A 23,972-nucleotide genomic window follows, 5' to 3' on the forward strand; every position below is an offset into this window, starting at 1 on the left:
TTCATCCTGTAAGTGAGAGCAGTTTTTGTCCTCTTAGTCATTAGTACCAAAAAAAAAAAAAAAAAAAAGAGGGGGAAGTAGCAAATCAAGTTTATCCTACAATGTCTTGCTAATTTTTTTTTTTGAGTGGGGGGAGCAAATTGAGAGAAAATCCACTATGGGCCAGATTTTTAAAGGTATTTAGGTGCCTAAAGATGCAGGTAGGGGCCTAGTTTTCAAAAATACCTAGGTATTAGGGCCCAGATCCTCAGAGATATTTAGTCTCCTAACTTCCTTTGATTTTAGTGGAAGTTAGGAGCCTAAATACTTTTGAGGCCCTGGTGCCTATTTGCACCTTTTGGGTGCCTATATACCTTTAAAAAAAATTGTCTCTCTAAGTCACTAAAATCTCTCAAAGGTGAATCTGTAGCTTTGACTTTGAATTCCATTTGCTTTGTTGTTTTGTGCCACACCCTTAACACAAAATACCAGCTGCCTGTATGATGATTGTTCCTGTAGATGAAAAAGCTTAAACATTTACTGGAGATGTTTAAACAGAATTGACTGTTTCTGGTTAAAGGCATGTACAAGTACATTTATTTTACAAAATGTCTTTAGAAATAAATTTAAAAGGTATTACCTTAATTTTAGAAAGCAGGTGCATTTGTTCATGTATATGCTGAGTTCATGGTGAAGTACATGATATGCAATATATAATAACATGTTCAACATTAACACAAATCTCTACTCCATGGGAAAAAAAATGTGTCTTATATAAGAAACAGTGGAACAAAAAGAGCTACTGGGTCTAGTCTAGTCTATTAAAGTTCATCCCATTCAGAACACATTCCCCTTGGGTCAGAATCTAATTGCTTTCTGAATAACCATTATGCCTTTGCCCACTGGGCCATTCCGAACATATCATTCCTCAGAGAAAAAATGATTTCCCAGTGTCTGTTTCGAATTTCCTTTTCACTAACTTATATTTATTTTACAAAAATAGTATGTTAACAGAACATTGAGGTTGCAAAGTCAAGCACTTTTAGGAAATGTCAAAATTTTGGTTGTCTGTGCTATCTTCTTTCAACCCTCTTGTGCATATGCATTATGACACAGTCTCTAATTACATGACCACATTCTTCTTTTTTTCACAGGACCCCTGCCTCTTTCAGCGCACAGAATGGACTGTGCTCACTTTATAAGCAGCTATTCAATATTTTGTATTGTCCTCATTATTTAATATGTGGCCCTGTGCATTATTTACTATGCACTATTCAAATGCTGCTCTGAAGACAGAATTATTAGTTTCCTCATGGGCTTTTCTATGACATTCATTACTAGACTACCTGACTACTTCACAAACATTAATGAATTTATTTTCACCATACTCCTTCGAGATGAAGGGGTAGTAGTATCCTCATTTTACAGATATGGAGAAAAGGCACAGAAATTGAAGTAAAATGTATCCACTAATTTTGTGTGCCCGCTATGAGACACCTAGAGTCTGATTTGTCAGAGGACTTAGCATTATGTAGCACTCCATATGTTCAAAGTTCACATCCAATTGACTTCAGTTTGCACCTGTGAGTGCTCATATCAGTCCCCAGGGCCTCAAGATGGCCACTCATAAAATGAAGTACGCCGAATTAGTGATTACCTGTGAGAGGCTTGGTTTAGTTGACTTGTCCAGCATCACTAAGGAACTCTGTGGCAGAGGCAATGATAGAGTCCAGTTCTTTAGGACAACTTTCAACTGCCTTAACCATGAGGCCATCCTTTCCCTTTCTGCAATCCCTTGCCTCACTCACTACATAATTTCCCACTTCTGCAACAAATGAGACAGACAGGGTCCTACAGACAACAGACTTTTTTAGTATACAGCCTCGATACATGCCCTGAGCTTAGTCCCTCCTGTGAACTAAATGAGGCAGGGTCCTAGAGAAAAAATATGTGATCATGGAATTAAAGTTTGCATCATAATGCTTACAAACAAGAAAGCCAAATTAAGATTTCATAGGCAACATTTAATTCTGGAATTTCCTAATTTATGAGTGCTTGATTTTGCCACCTTATTGTTCCTTTAGTGTATTTTTGTGTGTAATTTCCTAGGTTTAAAAAAAACCTGAAAAATAATATTGATACTCACATGGTTCAACAGCAGGAATGGAACCTTTAGATCCAGCACACTGACCTCTTCCACTTGAGCTAAAGGATTAACTGATAGCCATAGTTTGCTATCATCCTCTATATGGACCAGCACTAGCAGGAGATGAGACACACACTTTGCAAGAGGGTTTCATAAATATTTGCTGACAGCAGAGGAATGGTGAGACATGGGAATCTTGGATTGCATTCCAGGTTCTAGAAGGATGTGTGCTTTAGTGGTCACAGACCCTTCTGCTTCTGTGTCTCCCCAAGGCTGATTCCCCTTAAATTCATAGACGTTAAGGCTGGACCATCACGATCATCTACACATTGCAGGCCACAGAACCTTGCCCACCCACTCCGATTGAGCAATATACCCAGGCATTTCTCCTCCTTTGTTGCTTCCAACTGATATGTCCACAGCTTAAACCAAAAATTCTTGTTGTTAGTCCATAAGTGCATGACCTTGCACTTTGCACTTTTAAATTTCACCCTATTTCTAATACTTCCTTACGTTCAAAATGGCATTTCTTGCAGACATGCTGCTGCATTTGGATAAACTAAATGTGAACTTACAAGGAAAATTCTGATTGCTGTCTGATCTAGTGCAAAGTGTATTTGCATTCATGAACAAATTGCAGTTATTTCACAGACAAATGCTTGAGGGAGAGCTGATGCACTTTCCCTCAGTGTCACAACTTCAAGCCAGATTAACAGATGCAGTAGAATCCCTAAAACGGACCACAACTAGATATGCGAGCGTGATTAAAGATCTTAAGGACAGTTTTGAAAAAAGATTCCAAGATTTGCAGCAGAAAAGACCTCAAATCAGATTTCCGATTGACTCTTTTAGTGCTGAAGCAGATTGTCTGAAGCCCTCTTTAATCACTGATGAAGCAACAACCCAGACCAAAATAACAGAACTTCTGGAAGATGACAGATTGAAATCTGTTCGGAAGACAGAGGGGACCCTTACTTTCTGGAAATCTGTACCAAAGGATAAATACCCCAACATCAGAGGTGCAGCCCTAAAATTAATCTTGATGTTTGCCTCGACCTATCTTTGTGAGTCTGTTTTCTCAACACTCAAACATGTGAAATCCAAGCACCGATCCATTTTGACAGATAGCCACTTAAGAGAACTGCTGTGTGTGAGCACAACTGAACACAATCCAAACTTCAAGGGAATTGTTGAAAGCAAAGATTTCCAGAAGTCCCACTAAGTAAAAGATCAAGTTGTTATTATTGTTAACTATATATTATAAATGTATAATAAATATACATGATTAACTTATATAATGAGTGTGTGTGTGTGTGTGTGTATATACACACACATATATACGTACATACTCATTACATATGATTTTGGCTTTCTGCAATGTATATTAGTAAATTCTGGCTCCTTCTCAGGCTCAGGTTCACCACCCCTTCATTAAGGTGTTTAAGTTTGGCTTCACCTTGGATGTGGTAATTTCTACTTAAGTATCCTTGTTCCCATTAGCCACCCTGCCACTGCCCACCACTCCTCATTACCCTTATTAAAAACTGAGATGAAGTTTAGAAGTTGAGCCATACCTAGTTTATCTTTAATCTCCACCCCCATCTTCAGTGTTTAGCAATCCCACTTCTTCTTTCCTTGTTTTCTTTTTATCTATATGGCTACAGAACCTTTTACTATTGGTTTAGTTTCCTTTGCAAGGTCCAGCTCTGCCTGGCTTTTAGAAGTTCTCACTTTACTACCAACTACCAACATCAGCCCCTCTTTTAGATCTTGTCCACGAGTTCTGTCATTTAGTGACACGATATCAAGGAGTTTTTCCCTTACAACACAGTGGTCAGACACAGTGCAGACAAATACCGATAATAAGGCTTATCCTGTGCATGGCACAACTCATCCAAAGTGATGCTCAAATACTCACACTGCTGAAGTTTCAGAGTAACAGCCGTGTTAGTCTGTATTCGTAAAAAGAAAAAAGAAAAGAGAAAAGAGAAAAAAGAAAAGGAGTACTTGTGGCACCTTAGAGACTAACCAGTTTATTTGAGCATGAGCTTTCGTGAGCTACAGCTCACTTCATCGGATGCATAGCACATTGTGGAAACTGCAGAAGACATTATATACACACAGAGACCATGAAACAAAACTTCCTCCCACCCCACTGTCCTGCTCGTAACAGCTTATCTAAAGTGATCATCAAGGGAGGGCCATTTCCAGCACAAATCCAGGTTTTCTCACCCTTCCCCCGGCCCCCCCCACAGGGGGGCCGGGGGAAGGGTGAGAAAACCTGGATTTGTGCTGCAAATGGCCCTCCCTTGATGATCACTTTAGATAAGCTGTTACGAGCAGGACAGTGGGGTGGGAGGAAGTTTTGTTTCATGGTCTCTGTGTGTATATAATGTCTTCTGCAGTTTCCACAATGTGCTATGCATCCGATGAAGTGAGCTGTAGCTCACGAAAGCTCATGCTCAAATAAACTGGTTAGTCTCTAAGGTGCCACAAGTACTCCTTTTCTTTTTTCTTTTTTCTGCTGAAGTTGCGAGTGCAGTTGCAATTCGATGTCACTGTTCAGGTCGGAGATTCTGCATTCTATTGTGTGGCGTGAAAGCTGCAGGCCAGAAATTTTCTTCTGTAGATTCTCATTTTCTGGTGACAGGATTGAAACCACATCAGTGAGGCACATTTTTATAAGTTCTCCTTCAGAGTAGAGCTTTTTCGCACGGGCTATGTGCCGCGCCACATAATAGGAGGCTAAGGTTACAGTCTGCAATCGACTGGCAAATCTGGTGAAGAACTGGGCTTCTACATCTGTTTGTTTTTTCAAAGTTTTCAGTTTTAAAGTGCGGAGTTCAGAACCTTGTGGGAATTCTTGATCCATATGTGTATGGCTCAAAGCGAAATGACGCTGCAAGTTTGAAGATTTGAACTGAGAGATACACATCTGGCAAAGAAGACACATGGCCTTACCATTACGTTCAGAAAAAAAGTACTTATTCTCCCACTCCTGTTGGAAGCCTTGATTTTCATCTGTGTATTTTCTTTTTCGCTTGCACTTGCCTTCCATTGTTAGATCGTGTAAGAAAAATTTTGATTAAAAATTTCCACACCAGCTAGTCACCATGTGCTTTATTCAAGGAGACACTGGTGCCAGCCAGGGGGTGCTGGACACCTGGCTCTATCTCAGGCCCCACCCCCACTCCACCTCTTTCCCCAAGTCCCCACCTCTGCCCCGCCTCTTCCCACCCTCTCCCCTGAGTGAGCCGTATCCTCACTCCTCCCCAGCCTCCTGCACATTGCAAAACAGCTGATCGCGGCGGGCAGGAGGCACAGGGAGGGAGGAGGAGGTGCTGGGGGAGGGAGGGGTGAGGCTGCGCATGTGGCTCTGGAGCCACAGGTTGGCCACCCCTGCTGTAGGGGTAGAACTGAGAGGTGACTGGCAGATCAGTGAGGGAAGCAGTTGGTTAAATTCTTCCCAGGTGACTTTGTTTGCATATTGTGTCACATGCTTAGTATTTTTATGGGCCAAATTCTCTTAGTTACATTAGTCCATTCCCATTAATCTGTATATTATGGGATACATTTGTTTAATATATTGTTTTACTGATAAGATTTTTAGTAGCTTGTGCAACATCTTTAGTTTTTTGGCATTCAGCACCTGGGATTTTTCTAATGAATGCCCATCTCTCGTCTGAACTATAAATGGTTTCAAACATAGTCAATGGGACCCAAATCCACAAAGGCATTAGATATTTCAATGGAAGTTAGGAGCCTAAATACCTTTGATGATCTGGACCTGGGAGCTTAGTTTTTCTGAAAAGCAGGCCACTTATTTAGGTGCCTAAATATGGACTTGGGAGCCGAACTTTAGGCGTCCATTTCTGAAAATCATGGCCCAAGTTTAAGTGTAAGTGTGAAGCTCTTGAGCAGTGGCGGGCAACCTGTGGCCCACGGGTCACATGCGGCCCATCTGAGTAATCTGATTGCGGGCCACGAGACATTTTACTGAAGTTGACCATCCACAGGCACCACCCCCCGCAGCTCCCTGTGGCCGCGGTTCACCATTCCCGGCCAATGGGAGCTGAGGGAAGCAGTGGGCCGCAGGGACGTGCTGGCCACCACTTCCCTAACTGGGAATTGGTCCTGCTTCGAGCAGGGGGTTGGACTAGATGACCTTCTGGGGTCCCTTCCAACCCTGATATTCTATGATTCTATGATTCCCGCAGCTCCCATTGGCCAGGAACAGAGAACCGTGGCCACTGAGAGCTGCGGGGGGGACGTGCCTGCGGACGGTCAACGTCAGCAAAATGTCTCGCTGCCCGCAATTAGATTACCCTGATTGGCCGCATGCGACCTGCGGGGCCACAGGTTGCCCACCACTGCTCTAGACAAACTGAACTATTCAAATATCTATAAATGTACTTAAAAGCTACATGTGGAGAGACAAGAAACTGATGCAGCCCCAAATGAAAAGGCAGAATGTCAGGGCCTTCGGGATACCACAGCACAAAGAACTCACAGATGTAGCTCCTCTCCTTTTCAAAGAAGCCCTCGTATCCTCATGCCTCAGTACAGATTTCTATGTGGAAAGAGGCTGCTGAATTCTTCCAGGAATGATATGTAAGGAGGATGAAGCCAAAAGTACAGTTTTGATAATTATCCATTTGTGATCGTCAGACCTAAAGGCATCAGAGTCCAAAAAGGACATAAAATGTAGGGATTAGAGAACCCATTTCACGCCAGACAACATCCCTAGTAAGCAGGCCAGGGGCAAGGAGATCTTGCTGGTGAAACAGCCTTTAACTGCTGAAGCACGTTAGTACGTTATTGTTTCCCTGCACATTTAGAGTAGTGTGCAGTAACGAGACTTTCATTTTCTAGGACGTTAAGTCTGCCAGGCCATTTACTGAGGAAGATAAAAGCAGAAAATCATTTTTGTGAGCCAGAGAGCAAGGCAGATGAAATGGACACTTGAATTTTATTCTCTAAGGCGATGCAGCTTTTGAGAGGCAAGTCACCTGATTCTGCACTCCATGCAATCTCTTTTCATTCTGTCACAGACACATGGAGGACTCTGAGATGTGGCTTATGCTTCTTTATAAATGTCTTTGAAAGATTTCTACTCTGCCTTTAATTGGGTTACTGCCCAGCCTTTCCCTACTGTTCCAGGTGAAATGTTGCTTGGCGACATATATTTCTTTTTTCTTTTCATACAGAATGTACTTAGGAAAAGATGAAGATTGAGGGAGTTCTGAATAACAATGTCTAGGCTTTATCATTGTACTTCCCACCCAAAATGTTCAACAGGCCAGATCCTCAGCTGGCGTAAACTGGAAAAGCTCCTTTGGCTTCAGTGGCATTTGCTGATTTATACCAGGTGAAGGTCTGGCCCATTGTTTGCCTGTTTCTCTATTAACCTCCATGCCCTTACAGGTGATTTTTCTGATCTTTGTGCTAGATTATTCATTTTCGGGTGCATGCAGTGACAGTTTGATATCATAAATTACATAGGCTGTTAATTGCATAAACCATTGTCTAGACTATAGTTTACATCTTATCCGCTGCCTTTCATTTAAACCTTGTTTTTATACCTCTATATTTTACTCCGGTTCTGACATGTGAATGCTGTACTCTGTGTGGGATGTGTTGGAATATGTCTTTTTAGACTGCATGGAGTAACAATTCAAGACCACAGAGGAATTTGCTATAACTGGGAATAGCAAAGCTTATTCACTTATCTTCATTTTCCTCCCCCTTCTTTCTTCCTCCCTCCCTTCTCTGCCCCAGATAAAAAACCACCATGAGAATATAGTAGAAGCAGCAGGGAGTCCTTGAGTGATCTGGGGAAAATATTTCAGTTGCTTTTCATAGTCACCTGTTCTCTCATCACTAACTGCAAAGGGAACGCCAAACTGCCAAGGTTGACTTCTCTATAGTTACCTGTATGCGATCTGTTACCAGTGTTTTTCCTCTGTTTGAAATCATTTTATATATCAAATATAAAAAGCAGACTGCAGCCTGTTGGCCCAACCTAGCCCTCAGAGTTCTACAATGGCTGCTGTCATCTTTACACATTTGTGGCCAGTAGAATACAGGTCTCAGTGTGAGATGCTCCATCTCAATCTGAGAAGCCTGGCGAACTCCACAGCTGATTAGGGGAAAGCCTTTCCTTGTTCATTTTGGAAGGTAGGGTTTTTTAACTAGAAGTAAATTTAACGTTTTTGAAAAATGCCAGACTAATCACGCTCAAGTCCTCCATTTAACCACAGGACTGCAAAGGCAGTGTCATGCACATTTCCCTACCGTGCACCAACCTTGTTCTGGAAGGGATGAGCTCCAAGAACTTGATTCAGTGCCCAGTGAAGTCAGTGGAAAGCATGTCATTTATTTCACTGTGCATTGGATCAGGCCCTAAGAATGATAGCATGGTTCAGCCCTGGCATTCTGTTCCAAGTGTCAGCTAGGATGTCAATTGAGAATGTGCCCAACAAATGGGTTATGGCCATCAACTCATTTCACAGAGGCCAATGACAACAGATGTAAAATGAAAAGGAGTACTTGTGGCACCTTAGAGACTAACAAATTTATTTGAGCATAAGCTTTCGTGAGCTACAAATAAATTTGTTAGTCCCTAAGGTGCCACAAGTACTCCTTTTCTTTTTGCGAATACAGACTAACACAGCTGCTACTCTGAAAGATGTAAAATGGTAACTGTTGAATAATCTATAATGAATAACTTATTCAACAAGATTGCCTTCTTTTTTTTCTATTTGCAAATTATCCCTAAATAGATAAGAATTTTATCTGGTTTAACACTTTTTGTTTAATATTTTCTGCAAATTATTCTTGATTTGTAGCTTATTTGTGAACACTGTGCTGCAAGCATTTCATAGTCAACATTTGAGCTGTTTGGGTTGGGCAGTTTCTATGCCTGAATTCGTGAGCATAACTCATGGAATTGGGCTTTTGGTGCAAACCCTCACACTTATAAATGCAGAATTCCTTTTCTTTGGATATTCTGCAACATTTGCCGAAAAATTGCTATTTCAGTAAACTCATTTGCAAGAATATTCACAAAGTAGAAAAGATTACTAAAATAGTCAACACGACTTTCTTTAAATGCCAAAAGCATGTGCATAGAAACATTTTTGTAGTGTTTCTCTAACTATAGTAATGACTTTTAACCATTACTGGCTAGGACTTAGTTGGAACAAAGGACCTACAGGCATAAGGCATTCCTAGCCTGTTGAGCCATGCATCTTCACATTTCCTTCTTATTTTTAATGGATAAATGAAGTCCCCAATTCTGCACCTCATATTCACAAAGCAAACACCTGCCTCCTTTGAGGTGGTGGCATGGTTTAGGTAGAGAATAAGGTTGGTGTTTCCTTGGTAGGGAGATAAGCACTGAGAAGTGAACGGTAGGAAACACCTTTTATATCAAAAGAATTACAATTTCTTTGACACATAAACAATTGGACCATTCTATTAGCAGAAGGCCAAAACATGGCTGGATTAACCTCAGGCAGCATGGCTCTTTCAAGTGAAAAACAATTTTAGAATCTAGCACTGAAGTAAAGTTTTTCTCTTATTGATCAAGCTTTACTTCACAATATTTGGGGCATTATTTAGGGCCTAATTTTTTAATTAGGTGTGTACATTTTATATGGATATTTGCACATAAAGGAATGCAGTGTTTGCATTCTAGTCAGGTATTAACACACTCAAATAGCTAGGCAGCTAACTGGCAATGCACATATGCAAATATCTCATAAGCATGCACAGATTGGTATTTGTGCCATACATTAGGGTTATGTAAATATATGTGTTTAACTTAGAAAATCTGACCTTTAGCGAAAGATTCTAATGCTGATTAGAGACAGTCATAGTGCAGGGCAGGTGCTGTGTAAACTTCTCCATGTGCTCCAGTTCTGCCAGTGAATCTCACCCCTGACTGCAACACCCTCTGCTTTTCTAGTCCTGGGTCTCTCACAAGAGTACACTGCTAATTGCATTGATATGTGCCTACATGGAAGAAACAGGGAAACTTGGAAAAGCTTGCAATTGGGTCTTAGACTCAGACCACTAGACATTCTTATGGAAAAATCCTAAAGAATTCAATAGAAAATGAGCATCTTTCTATAGATTATTTGAACCATTCTATATAACTTAATACAAAAAAGATATCCTTTGTATAGAATTCTATAGGATGATTCAAAATAGAAATTCTATTATTTCTTATTCAGGTCCTTAAACCGCACCCCTTGCCAGGATACCTGAGCAGTTTCCCTCTCCATTAAATGCAGTGGGCTTTTCTAGTAATGTCCATAGAACCCCACTGATTTGGGACCAGATATTTTAAATATTTAGGTGCCTAAAGATGCAGATTGAAAATCCCACTAAAAACGTATCTGCATCTTTAGGCACCTAAATATTTTTACAAACCTGGTCCCTTCATCCCTATTGAATTCCACAGGGCTCCTTCATAATGATATTTTTGCTTGTGACCAAGGAGGATTTAGAGCCTGATCCAAGGTCCATTAATGTCAATGTGAGCTTTTTTTGCACTTACAGTCTAACATATCAGTGTTAGATTGTGCTGTTTCTATGCCTTTAATTTCCAGGATGAACTATGGTCAAATCTCTCTCTGAAGCTTAGCCCGTGCATATTGATGAGGTTACAATCAGGAAAATAGTGTTAGGGCTAGCTTGTGACTAGTCAGAAGCATTCCCTCCATCCCCTGTACACATGCACTGGGGCTACTCACAATGGCAGCCCTTTTGCTTTCTAAATGCTTAAGGCTAGCAGCAACATAAATGCTAGCTTCCTCAAAGGCGAAAGATGGGAGGCCCTGGTCATACCCCCGTCCTCACTCTGGCCAGCTGGGCTGACAGTGTGGAGAGTGGAGACCATGCTGCACTCTTCCAAAGAGATGGCAGGTGCGGCTCTGGATCTTGCTGCCCAGTGATCCAGTCTCTAGAATCATCCACTGCACCCTTTCTACAGCAGGTAAAGGCTGAAGAACCACACATTAGCCCCTAGTTTGTCCCTCTATTCATGCTAGAGTGAAATTTTATTTTGCTCTGACTTAGAGTAAACACACCTGCATTTTCCTCCCCTTAGAATATTATAGTTTGTCATGGTGAATAACAGTGCAACAGATCAGATAGCTCTGTGGTTCAGGAAGCTGGAAGTTATTAAAAGCAAATTTTACATGAGGGCAAGATCGAGGAGAGGGAATTCCAGCTAATCCCTAAAATTTATGGAATGTTTTTGCATGACAATAGAACACAGAGTGCAGGAATACTTTAAAATAAGGTCTTAAGAGTTTTATTATATGAAAATCATCATTTTTTTCCAAGCTGGAGAGGTTTTGTTTTTCACAACATCTTGTCTTACCAGGGTTGTGCTGGTTTGGTGAGTCATGGTGTGCTGGCTGATTATATTAGACCTGGGATTTTATCTTTGGTTTCAATATAGTTTTGAGAAATTCTCACCTGACGTGGATTAGCACATCTGTGGGCCTGGAATAGGGCCGCTGTGCTGTGCTCCTGAAGTATGGTCCCTATCGCCTCCCAGTGGCGCCGGAGAAAGCAGTAGTTCTGAGCCTCGGCTGGCCCCCTCCCAGCTATCAAGTAGGAGCAGAAATAATCTCCAGCCCCACAGAAAACATTTGAACTAGGAATAAAGCAACAGGAAAACCAGATCAGATTCAGCTTGGTGAAAATAGGTGTCACTCCACTGATGTCAAGTGAGTTTCATCCATTTACACCAGGCTTGAATTCAATCCCTTTCGTCCAAAAGCTACTGTAACTTTCATATGAGAATTGTGCAGGTAGATTCTGTTACCTCTGGGCAAATGTATATGAATGAAAGTACCAACTCACTTATTTTTTGTATTGCCTATATTTATAACTATAACCTGGAAAGCCTCTTTTCACTCAGTTTAGATGCCCCTAGGGTTTTGGATTAGAAGGACCCTTTGAAGGATCAACAAAGCAATATCCCACTGGAGGCAAATTAATATATGACATTCCTGTTTGTACCTAGGTGTAGATAAACATATGACAAACTGGCCATTTTGGGTCCCTGCCTGAAAAGTAGAAAAGACAAGCACACAGAAACTATGCTCTAACCTTTATAGCAATTGGGTTATTACAAATTAGCAAAAAGTTGTGATGTTCTTCTAAGGAGAACTACTCCCTAAAGGCAAAATTCTGTGCTCAGTTACACCTGCTTAATTTTACTGAAGGCACTGTGTAAGTTCTTTGGGACGGGAATACTATAGGTTTGTACGGTTCCTAGCACAATGGGGCCCTGACCTCCTGGAGACCCCCTAGGCACTACCACTATGCAAATTAACATTTACATGGGTGTAACTGAGAGCAGAACTGTCCTTTATAATTGTTTAGCTTTAGATCACTTTTCTAATAGCTATAGAGTTGGGCTAATGTCTTCAGAAGCCTCTATGGGCCAGATTTGTAAAAAGATTTAGATGCCTAAAGATGAAGATGGGCATCTCACAACGTTTTTCAAAAGCACCAAGGTCCAAGTGGTGACTTAGGTGGCTCGGGCTAGCTTCACCTGAGGAACTTAAGAACTGCAATGCTCAAGGCTTGTCTACGCTTACCGCACTGCAGCGACACGGCTGCACGGGTGCAGCTGCACCATTGTAGTGCTTAGTGAAGGTGCTACCTACACGGATGAGAGAGAGTGTCTCCCATCAACATAGCACTGTCTACACTGGGACTTAAACTGGTATAACTGTGTCACTCAGGGGTAATCCACACCCCTGAGCGATGTAGTTATACTGCCATAAGGCCAGGGTTCAGCATTACAGCACTTACCTTTTAGGTGCCCAGTAGAATTCACTACCCTGAATTAGGTGCCCTGGCTCCTTGTCTGATGCATGGAAGGTGTTAGGCTTCTGAGGGTAGGTCTACACAGCACTTAGAGGTGTGACTGCAGTTCAAGTAGGTGTACCCAAAATAGCTTTGAATTTAGTATGTATGCAGGGTAGTGTTGAACAAATGTCCTGGTGCCCTATGCAGCTGTGTGCTGCTCCAGCCCCTGCTCCACCTCTTCCCCATGGCCCCTGCCCCTGCTCCACCCCCACCCCCACTCCCACTCCACCCCTTCGCCAAAGGCCCCGCCCTGCTCCACCCCTACTCCCCTGAGGAGTGCAGCAGGGCCAGGCCTGCACTCACAGGAGGCGGGAAGTGCAGCGACCCAGCCCCAGCTCTGCTACTAGTGAGTGCTGGGGGGCGGTTCCCCCCTGCCCACCAAGCCAGCCCCGCCACCCCCTCCGCGGAGGCCTGCTCCCCCCCCACAAGGAGGCTGCATATGGCCCCAGAATAGCTAGGGACAGCCCTGTCGGGAGGCTAGCCCATGCTGCTGCTGTAGCCACCCTGCTATTGTTACTCAAGCTAGTTTTGATCCAAGGTTTTAACTAGATCAAAGCTAGGTTCAGGGTATGCCTACGTGAGCTACAATCAGACCTCCTAATTGTGCTAACCACTAAGCTGCATAGTCAATCTCTCTGGCCCAGTGAATATGACCCAGTCTCTGCGCCAATGAATATTTGACTAGTTCATACAAAGTGGAACAGCTTTATCAGAAGCAACTGAGAGAAGTCTTTCCCCCTCTAAATACCCTGCAGTGCAGTAGTTAGGGCATGTGCCTAGCAGCTGGGAAACACAAGTACAAGTCCCTAGTTAACTCTCAGGGAGAATGGGGATTTGAACTTGGGTCTCCCATGTCCTGGATGAGGGCTCTAACCCACTGAGCTATTGAGTGCCGAGGACAACACTAGCTCTGCCTTGGCAGTGTTTTTTCCAGGGCCCAATTCGGTAGGCATGCTCTTAGGCGGCCTCTGAGCATGCCCACTGGATCAGGTGAGGTAGGCAGAACAGCCAGTTTGTGAATCCTTCCTTAGCTTAGGTGGGAGCCGAAGTGCACAGTGGTATCAGGACTGAGGTGGCTGTGCACATGCCCAGCAGAAGCAATTTAAGTGCCTAAGGGACTTTCCCAGTGGAAACTGAGGTGCCTAGGGACTTCAGGTGCCTACAGGGTTAGGCGGCAGCTGATCAATGGTTTTGTGAATGGCAGTGGTGCCTAAATGTTGGACTTAAGCACTGACGTCCACCAGAAAAATCTAGGTCTGTAAGTCCCCCTAGCGAATCTAGCCCCTAGGCACTTTTGAAAATCCCAGTAGGCCCTTACCTGCCATTTTAGGCACCTAAATACCTTTAAAAATCTGCTTCCAAATACCTATGGTTCCTTGACTTTCAGCCTCCTAAGTCATTTTTGAAAATGGGCTCCTAAGTCACTTACATGCTTTTGAATATTTTCCCCTTTATACATAGAGATACTTGGCTCAACTTCCAAATATAAAATCTTTAACAGAAAAGCATTTAGTTCCTTAATGATGCAAATATAGAGTCAGACTATGATATTCTTACTCTAGCCACCACCGGCCTCAAAACACACACCACTGATTGTTGTCCCTTGAAAGTTTGGTCCAGCACAGGTTGGATTTAAAGAGTAAGCTAATTGTAATAAGATTTAAAACAATTATTTGCATACATATTTGTATACAGTCTGCAGGGACTATGCTTTCTAAATCCAATATTTTTAACAGAACATATGGCTATTTATACCAGAAACTAAGAGACATATTGCCAACATCAGCCATCAAAATAATCTTTCAGTGTTAGAAAGGTGGTGTGCAACTTCACATCAAGCCCTGGATTCATTCCATCTTCTTGATGTGGACATGTGAAAGATGTGCTCTGAAACACAGTTAAGTTGGAATCATTCCTTACTGTTTGGAGTCATGGAGTTGATTCTCTCTCTTTATAAGTGCTAGACTGTGTAAGCTCACTACAGAGACCAGTTCTTAACACAGTGATGATGGTCAATAAATAACAAATAATACACAGCACTATTAGGGAAAGTGCTAAAAGTCTACAATTTGGATTTCCTTTAATGGGAACTATAGATGCTCATCAGGTGCTCAGGAATTAGACCCACAGCCCGCCAAGCTCCCCACTCCCCTGGAGTTATTTCCTGCTGCTGCCAAGCTCCCCTCACCCGCCACCCCCCGCCCCAGCGCACTGTGTCCCTGCTCCTCTGCCTTCCTCCAGGCGCTTCCTGCCACCAAACAGCTGTTTGGCGGCACTTAGTGCTTTCCAGGAGGGAGGGGGGAGGAGCATGGAGCCACGCGCTCAGGGGAGGAGGTGAAGAAGAGGCAAGGCCAGAGCGGGGATTTGGGGAAGGGGTTGGGATGGGGGCGGTGAATGGGTGGGAAGAAGTGGGGCCTCATGGAGGGTGTGGGCAGGGCCGGGGGCAAAGCGGGGAGCTTTTGTATCTTTATATGTAAAGGTGTCTGTGATGTGGCCCTCGGGCCAATGTACTAGTCCTCATGTGGCCCTCGTGGTAATTTGAATTTGAGATCCCTGAATTAGCCCCATAGTAAATGTCTCATATGTACTTATTTAATGGGATCAAATGTGGATGTTTTTATTCCATTTTTGCTTAGGTCTAACTCAGGCAAAATTCTCATGGAAGTCACAGGACAGTCTACCTAAAATGAAGATTGAGTAAGAGTTTCAGAATTTGGCCCCTTCTGTCTGAGCAACCACTTTCTCATGTTCTGTGTGGCTCTCATGCACGCTGGGTGTTTCCTTGGTCTCACAATAATACTCAGCACTTATCTAGTCCTTCCATTCTAGGATTTCAAAGAGGTTTACCAAAGCTTCAGATAACACAGCTGGGTAGTAGGGAAGTACTATTATCCCTATTTTACGGATGGGTAAACTGAGGCACAGAGCACAACTTTTGTTTTCTATATGCAAAAAATATTTTATTAATACTCAAGGATAGCCATGAACAGAGTGCGTGACTTAACACACATGTAAATGTGTTTACATGGATGAAACATATCACACGATGTTTAGCTGGAATCACACCTTTTTTCCCCAAGACACTGTATGTTGCAAAATTCAGTTTCTACGACCTGTGTTATGCAGACGCTCAGACTAGAGGATCATGACTGAAAATCTACAAATGTATTAATTTTGTTTTGATTTGAATCCCTCAACAATAAGAAAACAAACCTATTAAATTAAATACCTGTAGCATATAGTGTGCAAGGCAGATCTGAGAGGCAGTGTGCATAGGGCACTGGACCAAGATTCTTGGGTTCTATTTTTAGCTCAGTCAGTGGCCTGCTGTGTGACCTTGGGCAGGTCACTGTGCCCCTGTTCTATGTAGATTGCCTTTTACACTCTCTCTCTCTCTCTGCATGTGTGTGTTGTTTTTTTACAGTGGCTAGCATACTCTAGATGCTATTATAGATAAATATGTGGATTTTTTTGAAATCTGTTACATCCAGAATCTTCCCCCGATGTCCTTGCAGTGCTATCATTAAAAAACACAGCATTTTCTTCCTTTGCTCGTGGAGCATATTGCACAGACCTTTTTACCCATTCTTCCCGCCGACACATACATTTTGTAAAATGTGCTGGATAATACTTAGAAGTGAAGTACATGTGAAGGGATGGATGGGTTACAGACTGGTGTGGTCAGAAGTTTTATTATACCAAGAAATTATTCAAAGCAAGTTATGAAATCCAGCTAATTCTTTATTTTAATGTAGCACCCTGGAGGTTGTCCATATGATTCTTTAAAGACTTTTCAATCAGGTGTCTGCAACTATGATGCAAAGCACATGCAGAGCATGATCAAAACAGGCAGCATATTATTTCATTGTTTGTAATGAGCAGGGCACAGTCTTAAGATTCTGAAACCTTTGTCCCTTTGGGCTTAAATCATATCTGTACTGACTGTGGATAATAACTGGAGGATGCTTCCTGGTTCTCTGGTAATAACTTTATCCAGGGATAAATAAACTCTGAGGTTGAAGGAACAATAGTATAAAAGGACGGTTGACAGGGGGAATGATGTGAGGGGGTGGCACAGTCTTCACACCTTTTCAGATGGAACCTTTGCTCCCCCCTGCTTCCTACAGTGCTGCTGCCAATTATTGGAAGGAGTTTGGATTTTGAAAAGAGCCTTGTCTCAGACCTGTCAGTGGGTGCACATTGCATCTGAGTTACAGCCAAATGTGGAGAGGTGTTGAGCACTTGCTAGTTCCTACTGTCTTCCCTGGGAGTCACTGGGGCTCAGCAGCCATTAGGATTTAGGGCCCTGATTAAGGAAAGCAGTTGAGCATATTCTCAAATTCATCCCTAGTCAGGAAGTCACTTAAGTTCATGCTTAAAATTAAGCACATGCTTAAGTGCTTTCCTGAATAGTGATGCTTTTCTGAGTCAGGGCTTAAGGCCTGATCCAAAGTCAATGGAAAGGATCCTATTGACAGCAGCAGGCTTTGGATCAAGCCCTTAGTGACATCAACAAATGCAGAAGTGAGATTCTGTGCTGGGTAGTGTACATACCCCGCAGCCTAGACAAAGGGGATGTTATAGTGGTTTTAAATAATCTTTGCGCTCTCCTGAGCCTCAGGGTTACTCAGAGTCTCTGTAAAGCTCGTGCTGTGACCTTGTCCTGCCACACCCCTCACATCCCCACCCCTGACCCTGGCATTGCCCCATACACCAAGGCTTTGTAGGAGGTGCTCAGAAGGCAGCCTTTTACAGCTATGTTCCACAGTGCCTACATCTGGGGAATCCTTTTGTGCCATTCTGGCCCTTTTTCCTAGTGGAAAGGGGCTGAAGTGGGAGCCCAAAATGCAGAGACAGCTATCAGTCAGCACCTTCCTGCAGGACCCCTTCCCAGGGCTGGGAGCTGGAGCCTGGGTGGGTGGGATCCAGCAGCTGTAGCTTACAGGGGAATGGACCAAACCACTGTGGATGCAGGGGAGGGACCATTCAGGAAGCAGACCAATCAGGCCGCTTTCTGAGTTGCAGCTTGTCTGCTCTGCAAAAACCCGGGACATTTCCTGTTATTTGAAAAACCTGGACAGAGAAAGGAAACTCAAAAAAGAGGCAATGTCTGGGAAAACCCGGGCAAATTGTAAGCCTACCTGATAGGTCAGATATAGAGCGATCACGTTGTGAAAAGTGTTCACCCACAGGTGATAAGGGTTTTGTCACCACGAAACCAATGATATACCTGAGATACATCCATGATATTTTCATAGGATTGCCAACTTTCTGAGTGCAGAAAACCAAACACCCTTGCCCCACCTCCTGCCCCACCCCAGCCCTGCTCCTTCTCCTTCGCCCCACCCCCCACTCCCTCCATTCCCCCTCCCTCCGGTGCTGCTTGCCCCTACCCTCACTCACTCATTTTCACTGGGCTGGGGCAGAGGGCTTACAATATGTGCTAACTTCTTATGCTAAACAATCTGTTATATCTGGCATTCTGCTGTGACACTGGGAGTTCCTTTTCCAGACCTGAAGAACAGCTCTATATGGCCTGAAAGCTTGTCTCTCTCACCAACAGAAGTTGGTCCAATAAAAGATATCTCAGACACCTTGTCATGGTAAAATATGTATATTTAAAATCACTTCTGTAGCTTTTTTTACATGTTATATGCTTGAGGGAGGAAATCTGCAACAAGGGTCAATTTGTGTCAGTCTTTTATGGCAGGAGCCTTTTGTTATGTCCTGATGGTTTGATGATAAAATACTCTTCCGAATACAATTTAGATTGCTAAGTCAACACCACTTTTTCATGCACAGCTTTAAAGTTTATCTATTTCAAGCAGCTTTTAGTGCTTAGCTAATTTTTTTGTTGGCATATAAAGAGCTCTGCATCTTGGACAATGAGCAATACATGCATACCTCTTTTAATTTAAACAGCAAAGTTTATAGAATTTCACATCATTTCTCATTGTTAGAAAGACTTGAAACATTAGATTAACAAAATGATGAAAACATTTGTATAATAGGGAACCCGCAATTTGGAGGGAGAAACATAGCAGCTATTTAATTATTATCATTTATATTTGTGTGCCCTCAAACTGCATTGCTCCCCCGAAACTGGATACATTTCAGAGTCAACGCGTGGCGGGTTGGCGGGGGGGGGGGGGGGACTCAGATTTCTCATTTAGCCCTGCTTCCTCCATGCAGATAAATGTTGGGGTGTAGAGACAGCAGGGCAAGCTGTGATGCCAGGAGCCCTGTGCCTGCTGAGCATTTTCCCTCATGTGGTCTGCGTAATGGTAGGGCAGGAGAGCTGGGACTCCCACAGATTTTTGGATCAGACTGTTTGAATTATAAAGGGTGAAGATTAAAGTCCAAATTAGCGAGGTATTTCTCTGTAGTTATAAACCCCCACCCCGCCATCCTGTCTTAAATTATGCAGCAACAGTGTCATCAGGGTTACCATATATACCTGCTCTTACTGGTCTATAGATGACGGTGAGCAGGAATAGCACTTAGACCCAGATCCACAAAGATAGGTAGATGAAGGCCAGATCTAAATACTTAAGTCCCAGTTTTAGACACCACTGTGACCTGCCACACTCCCTTTTTTAGCCCAGCTCTTTATCCACCTTGGATAAATATGTAGAGTCACTGAGCCACAGAAAGCCTGTGAGAAGGACTCTACAGGATTGTTGACTTAGGCATCACAGAGAAGGGAGAAGGAGAAGATGGTGGAGTGGCCCGTCTGTGTCTTCAGTTTATGCAAATGAAAGGGGATGGCTGCTTTGCACCGCTTTGCTTTGAGAGGCAGCCTATGGAAGGGAGCCACGGAGGGCAGACTTGAGAGCCAGGTTCTGCTCATATGGGGCTCCTGGTAGTGCTCTCTGTCTCGTGAAGGCCAAATTGTAGCAACGAGCAGTTAGAGGACAGTGTGTTAGAATGGCCTGTGACTGGCCGGGGGTATGCTAGTTAAAACTATGTTTTCAGGGATCATCTCTCTATTGGGTGACTGGAGAAGGGTGGCTGTGAAAAGCTGGTCTTGCTAGCCACAATGAGGAGTTATAGGTGTTTCTTTCCAAAAATAAAAGTAGCAGAGAGTGCTGTTCTATAACAGCTGCATTTTTCTGCTGTAAAAGCGTGTCTTGCTCTTCCTGAGAAAAGTAGGGGAAAGAAACATAGTCTGAGTGGCTAGCTCTGAGCTTGTTTTGCTGGGTGTGAAAAAGAGCTACTGTATAGTTCTTTAAATCGGTCCTGTTTGTGGGTTATAAGTGAAAAGCTGTGACAAGCTGTCAAGGTTCCTCCCCCACTCTGAACGCTAGGGTACAGATGTGGGGACCTGCATGAAAACCTCCTAAGCTTATCTTTACCAGCTTAGGTCAAAACTTCCCCAAGGTACAAAATATTCCACCCTTTGTCCTTGGATTGGCCACTACCACCACCAAACAAATACTGGTTACTGGGGAAGAGCTGTTTGGAAACGTCTTTCCCCCCAAATACTTCCCAAAACCTTGCACCCCACTTCCTGGGCAAGGTTTGGTAAAAAGCCTCACCAGTTTGCCTAGGTGACTACAGACCCAGACCCTTGGATCTTAAGAACAATGAACAATCCTCCCAACACTTGCACCCTCCCTTTCCAGGGAAATGTTGGATAAAAAGCCTCACCAATTTGCATAGGTGACCACAGACCCAAACCCTGGGATCTGAGAACAATGAAAAAGCATTCAGTTTTCTTACAAGAAGACTTCTAATAGAAATAGGAGTAAATAGAAGTAGAGAAATCCCCTCTGTAAAATCAGGATAGTAGATATCTTACAGGTAATTAGATTCAAAACATAGAGAATCCCTCTAGGCAAAAATTTAAGTTACAAAAAAGATACACAGACAGAAATAGTTATTCTATTCAGCACAATTCTTTTCTCAGCCATTTAAAGAAATCATAATCTAACACGTACCTAGCTAGATTACTTACTAAAAGTTCTAAGACTCCATTCCTGGTCTATCCCCAGCAAAGACAGCATATAGACAGACCCTTTGTTTCTCTCCCTCCTCCCAGCTTTTGAAAGTATCTTGTCTCCTCATTGGTCATTTTGGTCAGGTGCCAGCGAGGTTACCTTTAGCTTCTTAACCCTTTACAGGTGTAAGCAGTGTCAGGGTGAGCTCCACCCTGACATCTGGTGGTGAGGTGTGGCAAGTTGTGGAAAAAAAACTTTAGGGGCTGATCTCATTTGCATAGGCACACCCACCCCGCCTAGACTGAGGCCATAGCTGCCCAAATGGTCACTTCGGCTGCTGTGGGATCCTCAGTGTCTCTGTTATTGGGGCAGGAAGAATAAATTGTTATTACCCTGATTATGGGAACTGTGCTTGGAACTGTACTTGGCCTTTTGCTATGATGGAGGGACTCACCATCAACTAAGTAGCATTCGCTAGGCAAGGGTCATGGGTTCCAAAACTGTGTGAATTGAGAGAGACTTGAGACAGGTATTAGTACCTGGTGGTGTGGGCCCCTTTGTGAGGGCCTGAAGCACCAATTGCACCTCTGTCTCTCTCCACTGTGGAATGTCAGAGCTAATTTTGGGTCTATTAAGAGTCTTGCTACAGGTACTGTGCTGCATTCACTTTGGCCTTAAGGTGCACCAGCACTAAGGCCCCCACTACTATGAGCTGAAATCACTGAGCACTGTGTCAAGTAGTGGGGAGCCAGAAGATCTAGAGTGCAGCGGTGTGTTCGTGAGACGGCGAGCTGTGCGGAGTGGAGCCGGTCGTGGTGGAGTAGAGCCGTTCGTGAGACAGTGGTGTGTTCGTGAGACGGCGAGCTGAGCAGAGCTGTTCGTGGGACGGCGAGCTGAGCAGAGCTGTTCGTGAGACGGCGAGCTGTGCGGAGTGGAGCCGGTCGTGGTGGAGTAGAGCCGTTCGTGAGACAGTGGTGTGTTCGTGAGACGGCGAGCTGAGCAGAGCTGTTCGTGGGACGGCGAGCTGAGCAGAGCTGTTCTTGAGACAGCAAGCGGTGCAGAGCAGAGCCGGTCGTGGTGGAGTGGAGCCGTTCGTGAGACAGTGGTGTGTTCGTGAGACGGCGAGCTGAGCAGAGCTGTTCGTGAGACGGCGAGCGGTGCAGAGTGGAGCCGGTCGTGGTGGAGCAGAGCCGTTCGTGAGACAGCGTAGCAGAGCAGAGCCCTGTGGGGCAGTCAGCTTCAGGACACGTAAGGTGCCCCTTACCCCTTTTCCCCACACACACGCACATTTTAGCCAGACTGGGGAGTAACACTATGCAGATGAACTTTTGAACTCTGGGGCTGGACTTTTTGGACTTTGGGTGATTTGTGGATTGCTGGACTCAAGAGACGTTTGGGTGCTGGGACTCAAGAACCCGAGGGAAAGGGGCATGCCCCAATTTGCTTGGGGTGGTTTTTTTTTTGCTCATGGGTTGTGTTATGAATCCTGTTGGTGGTGTTTCCCCAACATAATGCCACATTGTTTCTCCCTGTTATTAAAAGGCTTTTGCTACACTCAGACTATGTGCTTGCGAGAGGGGAAGTATTGCCTCTTGGAGGCGCCCAGCGGGGGTGGTATATATTTGTCCCAGGTCACTGGGTGGGGCTCGAGCCGGTTTGCATTGTGTTATTGGAATGGATCCCCTAGATATTGAACCCGGCCCTTGTTGCTGCCAACTCTGATGGGCAGAAGGGTTACATTTTTGGGGGCTCGTCCGGGATGCCTGGGTCAGTACCCCTCGCAAGCACCTGTTGAGTGATCCACTACATTGGAAAACAATTTATATTTTTTTTTGTTTGTGCTTATATTTTGAGGAAATTACTGTTGTATAATGGCTAATTTGTCAGGTTTGTTGGGCCCTGGCTCAGCAGCTTCTAGCTCAGAGGCTGCAGCCTTGGCTGATGATTGGACAAAAGCTCTGGGGCAAACATTGGAAAATGTTGTGCTGTCCCATGCTGCGTCAAACTCTTGTCGTAAGTTAAGATTATTTGCTGGGAAGGAGGAGTTTGAACCCTGGTTAGAGCATACCACTGAAATGCTGCAAGAGTGGGCCGTACCAGATGCAGAAAAGCGAAGATGCCTCATAGAGAGCCTTGGTGGCCCAGCATTAGATGTGATTCGCACCCTGAAGCTCACTGACCCTGGGGTCAGTGTGAAGGACTGCCTGGAGGCCCTTGAACACAACTTTGGGAGCGTAGAGGACCCTGAAGACAGCTACTGTAAGTTCCTTAATTCCCGACAACAAAAGGGCGAGAAGGCTTCAGCCTACATACAGAGACTGGAGAGACTGCTTCAGAGAGCTGTCATGAGGGGAGCAGTGACTGCTAAGCAGATGGATCAGACCAGACTGGCTCAAATTGTAAGAGGAACTCAGTATCAGAACCCGATTCTACTTCATCTCCAGCTAAGAGAACGACGGGAACATCCCCCAAGTTACTCCCAGCTGATAAAAGAGGTCAGAGAGGAGGAAGAAAGGCAGGCTGCCAGTGAGTTTTGGGAAGCCCAAACATCGGATCCAGCCAGCACAACACCACTGCAAGCGGCCAGTGTACTGATGGTGAGCACCAGAGAGGAACTTGCCCAACAAATGCAGGTCCTGACGGAACGGATAGCTGAGCTGCAAAGTACCATTGACCAAGTTAAGACTTCCAGGAATAAGAAGCCTCAAACGGTGGCGATTGAGAAGCCCGCACTTAGAGCCACCATCCAACCCAGGCGAAGGGGGAAATGTCAATTCTTCTGCTACCGATGTGGTCAGGATGGACACAGTGCTGCCAAGTGCCGTAATGAAGAAAACCCCTCCTTAGTGTATGGAAAGCTGAGGATCAGTTGGGAGAGATCCGGTAGCTGCCAGAGGGTCTGGGGACGGGGACCCCCCAGGTCTGCAGGATTTGAAGATTCCCCCAGAAAAGACTGTCCAGCTGGGATCCCCGCAGGACTGATAGGGCCTCGAGCAGAGGTCACGGTGAGG

General features: G+C 44.1%; 1 non-coding gene across 1 annotated transcript; it reads left to right on the forward strand.

Moving 5' to 3' along the window:
* The first annotated feature begins 19,980 nt into the window (after window positions 1-19,980).
* On the forward strand, window positions 19,981-20,198 carry LOC141983554 (small nucleolar RNA U3). The gene has a single exon (XR_012638395.1). It is a non-coding gene; the product is annotated as a small nucleolar RNA U3 (small nucleolar RNA).
* Window positions 20,199-23,972: the final 3,774 nt, after the last annotated feature.

Source organism: Natator depressus, chromosome 2 (assembly GCF_965152275.1).
Source record: "Natator depressus isolate rNatDep1 chromosome 2, rNatDep2.hap1, whole genome shotgun sequence".
In the NCBI taxonomy this organism is placed as follows: domain Eukaryota; kingdom Metazoa; phylum Chordata; order Testudines; family Cheloniidae; genus Natator; species Natator depressus.